The 15,086-nt window shown below is 41.3% G+C and overlaps 1 long non-coding RNA gene across 1 annotated transcript; it reads left to right on the top strand.

Annotated features, from left to right (window-relative positions):
• The first annotated feature begins 2,689 nt into the window (after positions 1-2,689).
• LOC116528955 lies at positions 2,690-11,047 on the top strand. The gene is made up of 2 exons (XR_004259304.1): positions 2,690-2,723; positions 10,951-11,047. It is a non-coding gene; the product is annotated as an uncharacterized LOC116528955 (long non-coding RNA).
• The last annotated feature ends 4,039 nt before the right edge of the window (positions 11,048-15,086 follow it).

Genomic DNA, 15,086 nt, shown 5'->3' with positions numbered 1-15,086 from the left:
GAATTTAGAAATTAGTCCTGCAAGCCTGGACCTGAACCCTTGACCCATAGGAAACTTTGCTTCCTTAATCTTTGGGTCCATCTTGATAAATGGGCATCTATTTTGGTCTCTCAGATCACATTCCATGTAGGTCACATTTACAGGTATTGAGGGTTAGAACTTAAACATATCGTTTTGGGGGGCACAATTCAATCCATAACAGTATTATTATCTTTGTTTACATTGTTTTTTTTTCCCTCCCTCATCCCCCCATTGTTAACTTTTTTACTTTATTTTGTAATAACCTAATGGGTTCATCTTTCCCGCTGCACAGACAAGCAAATGCACCAAGAACAGCAAGTATTGCAGCAAAGAAAGGGTTTAATTATCACAGGGCCAACCAAGCAGAAGAACGGAAGACATGGCTCAAGTCTGCCCCACTGAGAGCTTGGAGGCCAGGGTTTTTAAGGTTAATTTGGCAGACAGGGGGCTTTGGAATGGGTGCTATTATTTTGTGGGGATGAAATCATAACAGTGTCCAAACTGTCTATGCCTATTGAGTTAGTGGCTGGGTGACAGTCACCAGTTAAATCAATTATTTGGTATGTGTCATGGATCTGGTGGAATCAGTCAGGATGTAAAAGTCTGAAAATTATGTCAGAGACTTACCTTGGGTTTTGACGATAGTGATGTTATCTATAGGAGCCAATTGTGGAAGTCACAAATCTTGTGACCTAGGCTCCATGATTCCTAAGCACTAAGGGATTTTAGAAAGGCAAGCTAGGGAACAATGGCTGGCTATTGTTTATACTTGTGTCTTCCAGAATGTAGTCCCCTTCCTTAATCATTATCTTGTGGCCTTTCATTAGTCTTACAAAGATGGTTTTGGTCCTTGAGCAAGGAGGGAGTTAGTTTCTGGAAAGGACTGTTATCATCTTTATTTTAAAGTTAACAAAAGCAGTTAGCTTGTAAGATTAGAAGCAAAGTGGAGTCAACTATGTCAGATTTCTCTGACTGTCATAATTTTTGCAAAGGCAGTTTCGGTTCTGAGCACTTTGGGACAGTTCTCTATCAACTATATGTATCTCGGCATCTGGTACATCATAGTGTTCAATAAGTAATGACTGATGAATGAATAAGCAAACTATGCCTATTCATAGTCACTGAGTTGGGGTTTGGGGAAATGTTGATGTTTGATAGCAAGAAACACCCTCAGAGACCCTGGGATCTTGCTTGGGTGTCTAGAGATCATTTTATCCTTTGCAATGTTAACTGCAATGGGCACAGACACTACAATGCATTTCATAAAACTAGTTCCAATATTTCAACAAACCTGATAGAAATGGCATGTATGTCCAGAGAAAGGCTGCACAGGTGAACCAAAATGTCAAGTTTCCTTGCACTTAACTTACAGTTCATACGAATGGGAATTGAGAATGGCCCAGAAAAGCAAAAGCTCAGAGTCTTCTCTACTCGATGGCATCACAAGGTCAATTTGAAGAGGCCAAGCCGGACACCGGGTGGTCTCTTACACAGTCCTAAGCAGAGGGTGGACTGAGCAGAGGGCAAGTGCTCACATTTGCCCTTGGCGTTGCTCTCACTCTCCTCACCTATTTACAGCTAATAACCTTCTCTGGTCCAAAGCTGCTCCACTGACTCTCTCCTTTTCTCTTCTTCCTCCTCACTCCCTGACTCTTCCCCAGGTTTTTTTTTTTTTTTTTTAATCATCCTCTGCATTACATCTTCTTAAGGAGCAACAAGCCTTATTGGCTTGCCTGTCTTGAGGGGAAGGGATAGCTTCTTACTACAGAAGAGCTCCAGCATAGACCCTTAATAAAACAGATATTAGAGGAATTTGGAAAATCCTCTCACTACAAATGCCTGGCTTGTAGAGCTGTTGTTTGGCGCATAATCCTATTTTGCATGTTAGGAGTGAATACCATCCTCCCCCTTTTTCTTTGTTACTTCTCCAATAAATTCTAATCTCCCCTTAGGCAGATGGATACCTTGGGCCTACTAGTACAAAATCCAACAAAAACGCTGATTAAGTAATTTTTCAAAATATCTTTTCTAACATACTGAAGTAATTACAAGTTACCCAGTGACAAGTGCCAAAGAAGAAATAAGCTGAGTAAGACAGCATGAGTAACTTGGTGGGGAGTTTGCAGAGGGCTTTCCAGCCCATTGAACAGCCTTGAAGGGGGAAGAACTCAGCAGGAGGGCCCCAAAGAGACCCTATTATTCCCTTCATTAAGGCATGGACCACATTTTACCACTGCCTTGGCCAACCACTCAATTTTGCTCTGCAGTTCCCCACATTTACTTCAGACCGTCAAGCATCTTCTAAGTGATTTAAGTCTTGGGCAAGGCTTGTGACACTCTCAGAGACCCTTATATAGTGATTTTTAAAATGTTCTAAAAACCTGGCATTTTTCATGTTGGAACCTGGAGGAGGGAAGAGGAAGAACTAGAACCTTATTTTGATGCCATTGTTGGGACTCAGAACACAATATCCCCAGGTATGGCACCTTGGCATGCTGAGTATTTTTGAGCTGAAGAAGACAGGAGAGCTTCAGAAACAAGAAGGTCCTTCTGATCTTCTGCCTTCCTATTTCTCACCCTGCTTTCTTCTCATAAGCAGGTAATATAAACTAGAATTCCTCTCCCCAAAGCAAGCTATAAGACCTAGGACAAGCCAGGTGCGGTGGCTCATGCCTGTAATCCCAGCAATTTGGAAGGCCGAGGTGGGCAGATCACAACGTCAGGAGATCGAGACCAGCCTGGCCAACATGGGGAAACCCTGTCTCTACTAAAAAAAAAAAATACAAAAATTAGCCAGGCATGGTGGTGTGTGCCTATAATCTCAGCTACCTGGGGGGCTGAGGTAGGAGAATCGCTTGAACCCAGGAGGTAGAGGTTGGCAGTGAGCCAAAATCATGCCACTGCACTCCAGCCTGGGCAACAGAGCAAGACTCTGTCTCAAACCAAACCAAACCAAACAAAAAAGACCTAGGACATTCTCCTCCTGCCTCCCTCCTCCTTAATGGCCTTTAGGTAACAAGTGTCCTGCTCCACACCTGGGGTTGAGGGGAAGGTATGTCTTACAGAGACACAGCAAACAATCTGAACACACAGGGCTTTCTGTGTTCCCCTAAGTTTATTACCATGAGGTCATATTTCCATTTTGTCCAATCATGTTTCCACAACTATTCACTTCTTTCATCAGATGTAGCATAAAAATACACATTTTCCTTAGGTCTTTGGGTCTTTATTTCTGAAGGCTCCTGTGTCACATAAAACTGGTTAAATAAATTTTTTATGCTTTTCTCTTGTCAACCTGTCTTTCATTACACTGTTGTCAGCCATGCCCCTTCTGATGGGTGAGGAAAAGGTATTACTTTTCCTTCCATACCATGATAGTGGTTCTCAACCTTGGCTATACATTAGAATCACTTGGCGCATTTTAAAGGCATACATACATGTCAGTTAGTAAGAGTCTATTATTACTTAAGTCCCGCTTTCTGGCAAAGTGCTGATCAGGTGCTAAATTCTGGAAGGATTCCTTTTGGATTTCTGTAATCAAATTGAGTCCATGCTAATTCTGTTCCTGGTGTTGGCACTGGCCTGCATTTGAGAGACGTTCTTCAGCCTGTGGTCCTCCCCATCCTTTCGTCTCAGCCCTTGGCATCACAGATTTGACTTTGGCCTGAGGCTGCGCTGCATCATCAGATAGTTTGGGATAACTGAGTTACCATAAAACCTGCAATGTCATCTCACCCAGCGTCATGATGTCTGAGCGAGCACTAATGCATTGCCCAAGATCATATCATGGATAATGCCTCCTTATTACAGCAGAAAGCTGGGGTGCTGAGGATGAGGGCTCAAGGGAGGGCACATCTCTTTACAAGAGATTAGCACTATCTAACAAAGACATCTGCTGTCTCCATGGTATTTGGTAACATAATGCTTATAGTTTCATTTTGCCCATGACTGATAGAATTAAGCATAAGATCATTAATCTTATTTCTTGAAATTCTACAGCCTCCCTTTATTCAGATTCCTCAAAATGAGTAGACCAGATTCACTCGGGTTCACTTGGTTGGCATGGCCCATGAGAGTTTCAATTCAAGACAACTGGGATTTCAGATTCCTTATGAATGAGTAGGTGAGAAAGAGTCCAACAGGAGCAGAGGAAAGGCACCTGGCAGAAGGCTCCAGGAGAAAAAGGATGTGTGGACTTTCTGAAGTATTGGCTTATTCATTTATTGTTTTCTTCTTTTATTTCTTGGTTCAAAAAAAACATTTATTGGACACCATTGAGTTGGATAGGGTCTGTGGGTGCTTGTCTCACAGTAGGAGCACCTCCAATATTCATGAAATGAGTAAATAAGAAAATGATTTCTAGAAGGAGCTCATCATTAATTGCCTTGACTTACTTCTTATTTCCTAGACATTCTTGTTCAGTCACTTCTGTAATAAACATTGACCAAATTCTCCGGCTTACTGGTCTCTGCAGCTGCCTTTCTTCCTATTTGCTGGAATGGACATTATTACTGTCTCATTTCTACATTATCTCCACATTATCCTCTGACTTGTCAATCATAAAGTTCACATGTATAAATCCATTTTTATCGCTTTTTATCTACTAGGAAAAATTCGGGTCAACTTTAATGTTGTTTATAAATAAATTATACTCTTTTTTAATCTTATTTTCTATACATTTTTCTTTTGTTTTTTGCCTAGTTTTTGTCCTTTCTCCATTTTTTCCTAGCTGCCATTTTCTTTTTCATACATAGATCAGGATTAAGAATGAGGGAACTGAAAAAAAGACAAAAAAGAATAAGAACTAGTGAAGAACTTTATTTTACAGAAGAATTGAGATAAAGATATCCTTATTTAGTAAAGGCATTTTTTCCTTTTCATTAATTCTAATCTATGCTCTGCATTTTGCTGAGATGATAAAAGTAAACAACTGAAGCCAAGACTGTTATTGTTCGGGTCCCAGGCAGCTTCTTGGCCGGGCTACTTTCTCCTGGATGCCTCCCGAGGGGCTGGCACACAGTAGGCCCTTGATCCATGTTTATTTAATTACTTGAAGGGAAACAGAGAGGCTTTTAAATCTCAAATTAGTTAAATAAAAAGATTGAAATGGAAATGGGGGAAAAGATTGAAATGGAAATGAGGCTTCAGTGTTCTCTGTGGATCTTGTTTCTCATTCCTGCCTTTTCTCCATTAGCATTGATAATTGAAAATTGACTGCATTTAATCTCAAATCTGTTAATTGATAAGCCATTTACTTTCCCCAAAAACAGAATCAGTGGTGTTTTTTGATTGTTTGACTGCTTATCAAACTAATTTATTCAATTAATTTTCAAATTTTGACTCATTTTTATCTTGCAGGCTTGTTCTTGACTTCTGAATGGTTCAAGTAAATTACCCCTCTAAAACTACAGGAAAGTTGGTAGTAAAGCTTAATGTAACCAAAATAATCTCAATTTATGGAACCCAATTTTCCAGTGATGCAGGCTTTATGCAACGAAAACAACTGTTCCAAGCTGTAGTTTAAAATCTGCCTTCTTCCCAAGGCAATGGCAGAGGCACCTACATTATTGTCTCAAGCAATTTCCCTCGATGAATTGTCCTTTAAACAACTTTGATTACATGCATTAGTTGGGAGTTCTGTTTCATCGGCTTCTCCATTTCTTGCAGTTCTCCAGCTCTCACACATCAAATGGGCATGATTAATCTGAGATTTCCTTCTTTCCTAAAGTTTCCCAACCATCTTCCCCTAGAAGGTTTCTAAGAACTGCTCAGGTTTCTCTCTGAAGATGAGTCTTTCTCTTCTAGATTTCCATTTTTTTTTTCTTTTCTAGGTTAGAGATTTGTTGATGTATTTCCTTGGCGGTCAGAATTTGTTACGCAGTGAAAATGTCAACACCTGCGAGTTTCTTCCTAGCACTGGCAATATTTCCCGAGAACAAGTGTTTGATTCCCATACTTATAGACTATTATTGTTAATGGAAGTACCCTTGACCATGACCTGTTCTGTAAAAATAAAATTTTGTTTGATTTTCTCTAATTTTTGTGCTGGGTCTTGAGCCAATTGCATTTCTTTAGAAAGCTACGTTTTCTAGTTTTTTTCTTTGATTGTACATTATCTTTAGCATGAAAACTAACATAACAAAGTATACTCAATTGGCTAAGACACCACTGCTCATGATTGTGGATTTTTAACCATACAATCAGTGAATTTAGTTCAGGTTGCATGTCCCAGTGTAATATATGAACTCTGTTGCTTGGAAGCCTGAGATTCACCTATCGGAATAGCTGAAAGTGATGAAGGGAATGAAGCAAACAATCAGAGGTAGAGATGGAAGAGCCATAGCTGGCTGCCAATTGCCTAAAATAAGAAATCTATTACAGATTTGACATATGTGCGACTTTTTCTATTAGCAATCATTGAGCTGCATCTTAGACCAGATTTTTTTGTAAACATCCCAATGAAGTTTGAGAACCCCTCTTTTTCCTCCCTTTCCACAGCTCAGGAAAGGGGAAGAAAACAATTTAATACAATAGGTTTTCTTCATCTCCTGCTGCTGCGGATGTCTTCGTTTCTCTGCCTCCACCTGTCAAAATGGTGAAAAATTTGTATGTGCTTGAAAATGAATGTCTATGTTGACTATGAACAAAAGAAAATGAGCAGGCACCTTTCTACCTAAAATTTCAATGAGAACGTTGGTCTCAGACACCTACAGCTACACTGGCAGCCCCTGGCTAGTCCAAACCACTCCACCTCCCAGATGGAAATCTCAGCCAGTGCTCCAGTTGGCCTGAATTTAATGCAAGGCAGCTCAGAGAAAAAAAGATGAGTGCACTGCACAGGCACACCATTTTTTGTTGTTCTTCCAAAAGTGAAATTTCTTTCAAGGAGGCCAAACTGCTCCTCCTCAAACCACTGCAATCCACTAAAATTTTCCCATAGAGTGTATGGGAACATGCCATAGTAAAAAGACAATGTCACAAGCCAATGGATATCAAACATTGGGGCTGACTGAATAGCCATTATCCAACTCTAGATCCCAATGAGTGACTTTATAGTGCTCCTCTTCTCAGACTTAACCTGCTCCTTTTTCCCACCCTCTTAGTGCCACAGGCCTTTGATGGATTCTCGATACCTTTCAATACCAATTCAACAACCTAGCGTCTCCAGGAGAAATGTACACACTTATTTATCTGAAAATGGCCTTGGCATAGGGAAATAGTCTCTTTGATTTAGTTGTAAGGATGACTCACTTTGCAGAAAGCTAGAGGCACCCTTAGGTGAGAAGGGGTTGGGCATCTTGGGGGAGATCCTTTGCAGGCCAGGATGGCTTCACTACCGGGCAGACTTGAGGTTCCGAGGGGACTTGAGGTTGGGCAAACAAGAATACAGTGCTTACTGCAACTAGTCAAAAGGGCCAGTGAATTTGAATATTTCAGATGAGATTCTGCCTTCGTGACACTGCATCTTTGTAGGGAGAGACATTCTACAGTTTTTCTTTTAATGAAGATTCTAAAGTGATTTATGATAATTCAGAGATACTCATCTGGAATGGTGTTCTCTGCAGATTAATGATGATGGGAAAAAGTAGTGTGCCCACATCTGTTGAGAATTAAATGCTGCTGGAAAATGTTTGTCATAAATTGTTAATGAGCAATTCACAGAATTGTTCATTCAAATACCCCCACCCTTTTTATGAACAAAAATAAACCAACAAAACACACATGTTGAATTGAGAAAAGATCAGAAGGAAATATGTTCAAATATTCACAGTGCTAATCTAAAATGATGGGATCTTATTTTCTTTTTTGTGCCAGTATGTATTCTAAATTTTCTACAAAGCATGTACAATAAAGTTATTAAAAATTAAACACCATCGTTTGGCTTTTAACACTGCACCTGGTTTTGAGGTCATCCAACAAAACAAAACAGAAATTTCCCAGAACTCTGGAAAGTTAAATGGAGCTCAGAAGCATGGAGTCAGGTGGGATGTGATGGCAGGCCAGGCACACGCCTCACCCCTTCCCAGGTGCCCCACTGTGTAGATGGCCATGACAGCTAGCTGCGGCTCAGATAACAAACCAAAGAGAGAGAGAGAGAGGCTTTTATTTGAATTGTCAGCCTTAGCCTTGAGATACAGTGCAAGTGGTTTTAACAGCCAAATCACATCTTTGCGAACAATGTCACAAAGATAGAAAAGGAGCATTATATTTTTTATCTCAAAGATGTCCTGAATAAAGTACACTTGGTTCCAATTTCATCTTGATAGTGCCTCACAGATCACAGTGACAGCTTTTCTGGAAGAATCGCTGATACTGGGTTTACCTTGGTTTTTTTCCACTCGAGGTGGAGAAGCTCTGCATTTTTATTAGCACGCACCCAGCACAGACCCATTATTATTATTTACCATTTTAAACGTTTTCTTGGTTCTGATGGATTTCTTAGCTCAGGTAACAGGATGTCCTGGCCTTTAGAGAATGCAGATGGGATGGGTGAGCTTTAGCAAGGATCCCATCTAACTAAGCACACCACAATATCACCTACCATCTGCTGCAGCATATGCTTAAAAGGCACAGTTTACACACTAAATAGTAAAATTCACGTTTCCGTGGCTCACATGATCTCCAGTAAAAATCTTAGCTGTATTTTTAAAGCTATCAGGAACCAAAATAATGACACTTTTTTTCAGGTCTCTGGTGCCTGGAGGGTTTGTTTGCTGAAAAAGGTCCAAGCATCCTGGAAGATGGAGCCCAGCTGCTGGAAAGGACATGTCTGACTTCTCCCTTCTCCCTGGGAGGAGCAGGCCCATGGCACACTGAGCATCTAACTTAAAGGCCCCAAGGAAGGCCACACTGTCAAAAGTCTTGAGTTGATCCTGGAGTTTTTAAGGCCAGGTCCTGTTTGGTTTGGGGCTTTACCTTAACCAGGGGCCAAGGGAAGAAATACAGGAAAGTACAAGACAGGGCTGTGACACTCCTGAGAGGGACACTATTAAAAGTGTTGTCAGACTGCAGACAAGAACAAAGGAAAAACCACAAGCACAGTCTCCATGGAGGTCAGTCGCGCCAAGAGCCTGAGAGAGCATCTTTGTCAGGGAAATCTGACAAAGGCAGGGGAGGAAAAGAAAAGCAGAGAGAAAGAGGATCAGAAGAAGGATGGAGGAGGGAGTCTCACAGTCCTCTTCAAGTAAGCTGGAAATTGTTGAGCACAGAAATAGTGCTCTATGGCTCTACTGCTCACAGCTCCCAGAATGATGTTGGGTCAGTGAGAGGAAGGGTGATCAGAGGAGAGATAGGGTGACACGCTCCCCCGCTAACAATGTGTGCACATTGAGCAGCAGATACATTACACCTTCTGTTGACTCAGGAACCCTTTCATTCTAACATGGGTTCTTACTTGTCCCAAAGTACCAACATTTCTGAGCTATCCTTTAAGATTTTCACTGATAGACCAGGCATGGCGGCTCATGCCTGTATTCCCAGCCCTTTAGGCGGCTGAGGTGGGAGCATCGCTTGAGCCTAGGAGTTCAAGACCAGCTGGGCAACAAAGCAAAGCCTCTGTATCTACAAAACTATGAAAAAATAAAAAATAACTGGGTGTAGTGGCAGGTGCGTATTGTCCCAGCTACTTAGGAGGCTGAGACGAAAGGATTGCTTGAGCCCAATAAGCTAGCATCATGCCACTGAATTCCATCCTGGGCAGCAAGAACTAGACTCTGTCTCTTAAAAAAAAAAGATTTTCATTGATGCCTGTTAAGTTTTGGTGGGTGAATGATGTAAATAATACCGCGCTGGACCTAGTGGGGAGAGGATCATATCTACCTAAATTGGCCAGGTGAATCTTTGGAAGTGTCCTAATCCTGTTGTCCCCATCCTATTTTGTATACTTGCAAAAGATATCCAGAATCTGACCATATTGTATCAACAACTCTTTGGCTACCACCTTGATCCAAGGGTAGCAGCCAAACTTCCCCACCTACATTCACCCTAAAGCCTTCTGACTGGTCTCTCTGCTTTTATTTTTGCCCTCTAGCCCACCCCAGCTATTCCAGACAAAGTATACAGTGATGCTTTGAAAACATTGGCCATGTCAAGCCACCTGTGCCCTGCGTCACTGTAGGATACGGCCCCCCGACCTCTCCGACCTCATCCGCTGCTCTCCACTCAGTCATATGGCAGGCTCACTTCCATATCAGGATCTTTGCTTTTGCAGTTCTTTCTGCTTGGAAAACTCATCTAGTTATTGGCACTTATCGAGTCTTTGCTTAAATGTCTCCTTTCCGGCAAGGTCTGCCCTAATTCTCTTTAGAGTTGCACTCCTGGCCTACCTTCCCTGGCTGTTCTTCACTTGATTTTTCTCTAGAGCACCTAGCAGTTCTCACCTGGAAAATATGTCATTTACTTATTTTGCTTCCTGTCCATGTTCCCAGTACACTAGAGTAGAAGCTCCATGAAGAGATTTAAATCTGTGTTGTTCACAGTTGTATCTCAGTACCTAGAAAGGTGCTTTACATTTAGTAGGTACTCAAAAATATTTGTGAATTGAATTTGCTTAATTCTTCCAGAAGTCTTCTGGGCACCTTTCTTATATACAGTTTTATATACTTAAAGGTCATGCCTGATTGAAACAAGAAAAACATTTGTAAAATTTTACACACACTATCTTAGGCTGTTCAGCAGTCTATATATGACATAGGCTGTAAGTGGAAGCCAAGTGTCCTGTAGATGGAAATCCACACGCCAACACCCATGGTGGCTCATGCCTGTAATCCCCGTGATTTGGGAGGTTGGGGGGAGGATTGCATGAGGCCAGGGGTTTGAGACCAGTCTGGGGAAAATAGAAAGACTGTCTCTACAAAAATTTAAAAAAAAAAAAAAATTAGCCAGGCATGGTGGCACACACCTGTAGACCTAACTAATTAGGAGGCTTAGGTAGGAGGATCACTTGAGACCAGGAGTTTAAAGCTGTGGTAAGCTATGATCGCACCAATACACTCCACCCTGGGTGACAGGAGAGACCCTTTATCAAGAAGAAAGAACTCCACACAAGAGAACCTTCTAAGTCCTTGATGTTCATTCTCAAATGAAGTTTTAGTTCATTGGATAAGGAAAGTGTATTCATCTTATCACTATCTAGTTTGCATCTGGTGCAAGAAAAATGTTATTGTCTCTCCAATAATTTTTTCTAACAGATCACTTTTGAATATCCTAAATCATCTTAAAATGAAATAAAATAAGAAACATAAAGTGTAGATTTAATGCCAGATCTATCCAAGCCCATCTGTATACTTGTTTATTTTTCAAGAGGCTTATTTCATTAGAAATTTGGACATAAATGATGAAAGCTTATTGGATTGTTTTTGGTTGTGTAGTTGAAAATGGCTGTGGTGGGATAATAGCTTTAGAGGCCTTCCAAGGGTATTATCCAGTACCTTTTTCTGATCTTGTTTACATATACCAGTCCTATTGGCTAAACATCCGTAATTATTCTCTTGACTTTTCTTTGTGAATTGATATTGCTATTGAAAATAACATCCCTGAAGACAGAGCAAGGTAATATTCATTTTTTAAAAAGCTATCTTATTATGTTTACCTTGCTGTTAAGTGTAGTTCTTATTTAGCCTAGAAGTGCTGTAGTGTGGCAAAATATTGTAACTCACATAATGATTGTAATTTAAAAATGAAAACCACTAGGTATCTTTTCTTCTTTGCTTTAGTTTTGCTGGCTGTATGATTGTTTTGGCTCTATCTGTAAACATACATAAAATGAATAACAGTAAATGAATTACAGAGGTATAATTCCATTGAGGGTTCTGGAAACAGCTTTTAGCCTCAAGAGCCAAGCTCTTACAGTCTGTATCAAATCAGAATTGCAAGACAGAATTATAGCTTTATTACTCAAGGTTTGCTTGTTGTTAATTTTACCGAGGACATAAAAGCTCATATAAAGCATCTGTCGCATCCTTGACCCTTTAAGAAAACTGTATCCATGGCAGCTGATATCAGGTAGGAAAAGGAGGCACCGAATCCTCACAGGGTATCACAAAAGAGAGAGAGAGAGAGATGCCTTGTTCCTTGAATATCTCTTTGACACTGGGTCCCTGTAGTGGGAGGGTTGAGATGAATTTCAATCTGTTCAATCAACACGTGGTTATTGGGCTTACACTGTTGGCAGGTCCTGTTCTAGATGCTGGGGTTATAGCAGTGAACAAATCAGGCAAAATCCTTCCTGCCCTTTTGGAGTACTTATAACTACAACTGAATCAGTACATGTGACAACCCATTTCACACAAAACCAGCTAAGGAAAGATAGTTTAGAAGGATTAGGGCCTTCAGGGCTGGGGTGGGAGTGTGTTCTTTTAAATAGAATGGATAAGAAAGACTTCACTGATCAAACAGTATTTGGGCAGAGACTCCAAGGAAGCATGGGAACAGTCTTGATGCAGATTTCTGGGGGAAGAGCCCCCCTGGACACAGAAGGCAGCCAGTGCAAAAGCCCTGAGACAGAAGGCTTGGCAGAGGGGGCAGCAGGGCTAGTGTGAACAAAGTCAAGTGGGTGGAAAGGGAGTGATGGGGGAATGGGGGCCAGGACATTTGGGGGACTGGATCCTAGATGGCTTTCTAGGTCAAGGGAAGGCCTTGGGATCCTCTAAGAAGAATAGGAAGCCATCAGAGAGTTTCAAGCAGAGAAATTACATTTCAAGACGATCACTCTGGCTGCTGCATAGAAGACGCACAATTGGGAGACAAGGGTTTAAATAGGATAGTAGTTAGGCCACTGTAAAAATCAAGGCAATAGATTAGAGTGGCTTGGGAGAAGTGGCAGGTGGAGGTGTTAAGGTGGATTCTACTTTTGGTTACACGCTGAAGCTAAAGCCAACAGAATTTGCTGACAGATTGGATGTGGGATCACTTCACAGTCTCATTTCCCTGGAACTGCTACAAGGTACACAAAGATCTTTGAGATTTCCCCTCCCTCATGCTTTGGACCTGAGGATGGGTGCTCAAATATTGGTCATGTGTGGGGCTTGCTTCTTCCTTTGCTTGTTTTTGCCCTGGGCACATATATAGCATTTGCTAGGGCACAAGAGCATGATTCTGCTGCCAATTCTATTTTCTGAAACTGAACTTTGTGCTGCCACTGCTGGGTGTTCCTACTAAATCTCAGCAGTTCTCCTGGATACAAGAACAGCAAATGTCTCCATTCTTCCACACGCCATCACCTCTTTGCATTCATTATTTCTCCACAGTAATCTCAGATGTCTCTTTCCTTCAAACTCTACTCCAAGCCTGAACTGCTTTGTGTTTAGACTGATGCAATCTTCATCCTGGCTTTTTTTTTTTTTTTTTCATGCTTCCAGAAAGCTAGCAGCTAATAGCAAAAAATTATCCGTATCCATCTTTGTTTTTATCATCTCAGATAAGCATAAAATCTCTTTCAGTTTTCTGTCTAGGCTTCCAATTTGTTTTCCTTCCACTATGCCTCTCTCCTCCCTACCAAATTTAAGTTGTTTGGCACATATTCTCATCCTTATTATTTTCATCTTCGGCATATATTTATATAATTTTGTATTCACTCGGGCAAACCACCTTGAGAACTGTGAACAAATAAAGCAAGCATAGGGTCTGAACTGGGGAGAGATTTTTCTTTTTTCCATTATCTGGTCGATCCTTCCTAGCAGTAGAGAACTGAACACAGCTTTACTGTAATAGCAAACAGCACCAGGAGGCGTAACTCTCTACCCTGCAAATCTTCATTTTTTTCTTATTGCAAAATAATTGTCATGTTAATCATTTATGCAGCTTATCAAATATTTCTGGCTCTGTGCCTTCTGATGCACAAAAGAAGATTGTGCTTCCTGGTCCCTTTTTGGTTGGATGAAGCCATGTGATGAATTCTGGCCAATGCCTTGTGAGTGGAAGTAATGTAATTTCTCAGTCAGTGCATTTAATTGCCAGAATAAGACTCTAGTTCCTGTCCTCTCTTGGAGATGATGGTGGCGACTTCTAAGACGGTGATCTGGGTCATTGATGGTGGCCTGGGTTACTGAGTTACTCTGGGGAGCAGAGTCTTTCGGCAACCTGTGGTGGATATGCAAAATAAGTGAGAAACTGTCATTTTTGCTACTGAGATTTTTGGGTTATTTATCACTGCAGCATAACCTAGCATATATTCAGGTCATCTCTTTCTGTGATAATTACTTGAGAACAGGACCTCAGGCAAATAAGGATTTGGGTGGATGTAAAGGACTAACCTAAGTTCGATGCCAGAATGGTCTGTGCTGGTCGTGGGAGGCCTAAGGATGACACTAGAAAGGGGGAAAGGGCTGCAAACGGAAGAAGCAGAAGGACTCTGAAGGCAAAATGAAAAAGTAGCTAGTGGTTATCTAAGATTGGTACTGTGGTCTCATACAACTTCCCCATGATGACAGAAAGGAGATTTAGTAATCTCTGTCTAACACTTGGCCTACTCCTAGATGCCTCCTAGCTGTGGGTCACATTTGGTCAGGAGGGAACTTCTGTGGTGCCAGGAAGGCAAGGCCAGAGGTGCCTCTGCCTCTGTTTCATAACCTCCAAAGGGGATAGTTAACATGACTCATTTTCCCAGCTCTATTGTGGTTATTCAAATGAATGACCACAGGCAATGTCTGTGAGCAGCTGCTACAAGGTCAGGAGAACTCACCAAGGCCTGATGCTGTTTCAGTACCACAGCATGTCAAAGGAATGATTCCTAGTTTCCTGTAGACACCATTAGCTTAATTGCAGTATCTGCTTCTCGTCATTTTTGCCAAGGTCATTGTTTCTTGCACTGAACCTTGGAGGAAGGACGAGGAGAGAAGTTGGTGCCTTCTGCCTCCCTCTCCTTTGGCGTGAAATCGGGAAAAGAAGCCTGCTGTTTAGAAAGTTGCTTTGTTTTTAATTGGAATGAAGAGGGTTGAGAGAACCTCTACTTTTTGCTTGTGTTATGATTTTGTGACAGTGGGAAGTCAATCTTAGAGCATTTACAGCTCTTCCGAGCTGTCAGTAACTCAGAGACTTCAACTCCGATTAAAACCTATGACTAAAAA

Source organism: Sapajus apella, unplaced genomic scaffold, assembly GCF_009761245.1.
Source record: "Sapajus apella isolate SASKATOON/1434 unplaced genomic scaffold, GSC_monkey_1.0 scaffold61, whole genome shotgun sequence".
In the NCBI taxonomy this organism is placed as follows: domain Eukaryota; kingdom Metazoa; phylum Chordata; class Mammalia; order Primates; family Cebidae; genus Sapajus; species Sapajus apella.
The sequence above is the reverse complement of the archived record's forward strand: the minus strand, read 5'-3'. Positions and strand labels throughout refer to the sequence as shown.